Below are 2,650 nucleotides of genomic sequence, written 5' to 3' on the forward strand. Positions count from 1 at the left end.
ATGGATGAATGGATGGATGGAGAGGCATGTAAATTATTTACAACCTATAAACAAAATATTAATTTTGGCATTATTTAATGGCCAAAAAGCACATATATAACACTGACACGTGTAATTGCAAATTGTGTAGAGGAAGCTGTAGTAAGGGATAAAATATATAAATTAGGTCTATGCTATGACATTCTAATCATCAGGGAATATAACAGTTATTATACCATGAATTTATATTTCTTACTTTACAAAGAAAAAGATTACATAAGATACATAGCACTATGTTATTAAAGAACTGGATTTTGTGTCAGTGATGGCAAAAGTAACTGTTCCAGTGTCATAATTGTTTTGTTTTTCAAAATATAGCCATCTCTCTTACATCCTTGAACTTACAAACAAAATGCAAAAATAAATGCAGCAGAATATTTTGCATGCTCATTATTAATGAGTTTCATCAGCTCTCTAGGGCTTCGAAAATCTTGTCTTTCTGTTGGGTTATGTATGGGCAGTCCACTGGAATGTGACAGATTAGAGGAAACACATCACTGATACAATCTGCCCTCAGAATGCCAGAGAGCTAAACCAGTGCTACTGAGGATTGTCATGTGAACATTTTCACAATCTCGATTACGTTGCTGTCTACAAATGAAAGTATAATTGCACAGAGTTTGAATTTGTGACGATTTATTAATAAGTTTGGAGTAAACTGACAAGCATTAACAAACATTTCTACGAGAGCTGTAAAAACGAAAGACTAATCTCTAAGATGCGTAAGATAGATATTTATTGCACAGCATACCTTGAAGGGACAGTGGCAATATCCTATAAACTACACATATAATATCTAGTAATAATATATTTGTAGAAACTAGGTATTCTGGCATATATATTAGTTTGTAGTACTTTTGAAACTGGTGATTCCAGAGGTATAAATGATAACTGGGAAGATGATCACTATTCTAAACAGTAAGCCGTATAAACAGAAGTGGCAAGTGCACTTATACTCCAGACTCCAGACTCCGCTCCAAGGCTCCACTCCAAGACTCCACTCCATATTTCACAGTATGCCCTGCCATTGTACATGACTTGCTATGACGAGCTTAATACCGTCCCACTTAGATGCATTATTGTTGACTGAGACGAGTTGACTTCCATGACTGTAAGTGGTCTGAGACATGGCCACAAATGCGACTGATTCAAAGGACAGACTACAATGGTGCCTAGATGGAACCATGTTGCCCCAAACTGCTTTTTTCATCTTAACCACGTTAGAAGAAGGCTGAGTATTGTTGACTGAGACGAGCTGGCTTCCACCCCTGTAACCCTTCAAAGATATAGTTAGTACATCTTCACAAATTACCTTTTCCGCTCTGTGGCACAGATAATAATCGGTTACACCTCTTTAATCTGATTAAGTTTCCAAATTCACAAATATCGAATGTGCAAATAACATCATAGTTGGCTTGATGTTTTGTTTTATTTCATAAAACAGATTTTGGATTGTCATATAATGATTTAAAATTTGTTTTATTGTAACCTTTTCTCAGTAGTGCAGCTATTCCAAATATGACAGCAATATAAATGAATGGATGGATGGATGGATGAATGCAAATAATTAAAAAATAAAAACATGGTTAAATATATTATTTGTACTCTCTCTAAGTTATTCCATTACAGACGATATACATAATTTCTTAAACAAGTTTAATATTTAGTTTCATATTAAAACCATTTCTGGGTATTTACTCTACACAATTACTGTGTAGCATGGGCGGATCCAGGAATTTTGCGCCAACGCAAAAATAGAATCTTCAATGTGGTCTTAAGTCATTTTCAAGAGAGGGGGGGGGGGGGCTGACCCCACACCCCTGGATCCGCCCATGTGTAGTGTAATGTCAAAGTGTGACTTTGCACACCATTGACTTTTTTGGCCATTCATATATAAGTTATGACTAGGCTTTACTTCAAAATTTAAATGTTCGTTAAATTGAATGGATTCGGATAAACTAAATTGCCAGCAGCCTCATTCTGTCCAACTCATGATGTAAATATTCTTCAGTTATCAAAGATGTGTCATCCTCAAAACGTCTTCTATTACTATACTACACGAAGTTTCCTAAGGATCACCATTTTAAAATAATAATAAAAAGTGTGAAATGAACAAAAATATGTTGTCATGTGCAACAAAATGCCAACAAACCACATGTGACCAATATATGGTTCTCACCAGAACCGAAACGTCAACAAATCACTCTCAGTAGTGACAGTGTGTAATCCACGCGATGCGATTATAAACTGGCACCTTTTCCAATAACGAGTTCCTGTAGAGTTGCCGGAAGAGCATCTCCAGAGGGCAAGATGTAATTAAAATGATTCAGGTCTGGTTACCGGGGTGACCGCTCAATGCAGACAAGGTCTTTAGTTCTATGGAGGCATCACCGACCCTGGCACCAATGTAGCGGTGATGAGGGTTAGGAATGGAGATTAGCGCAGTATAAATATTTCCGTTCAAGTCTTACATGTCTCAGATACATAGTGTTAGGGCTTTTGAAATATTTGAATGATAACTGTCCTGAATCAGTTGCTGAGGCACCTCTTTCCGAAACTGTGGTTCGAGACAGGTTATCAATTTTTTTCTTTAATGGGGTGTTTCAATCTC

The sequence above is a fragment of the Haliotis rubra genome, unplaced genomic scaffold (genome assembly GCF_003918875.1).
Source record: "Haliotis rubra isolate DU_JTF1 unplaced genomic scaffold, ASM391887v1 Scf330, whole genome shotgun sequence".
NCBI classification, from domain to species: domain Eukaryota; kingdom Metazoa; phylum Mollusca; class Gastropoda; order Lepetellida; family Haliotidae; genus Haliotis; species Haliotis rubra.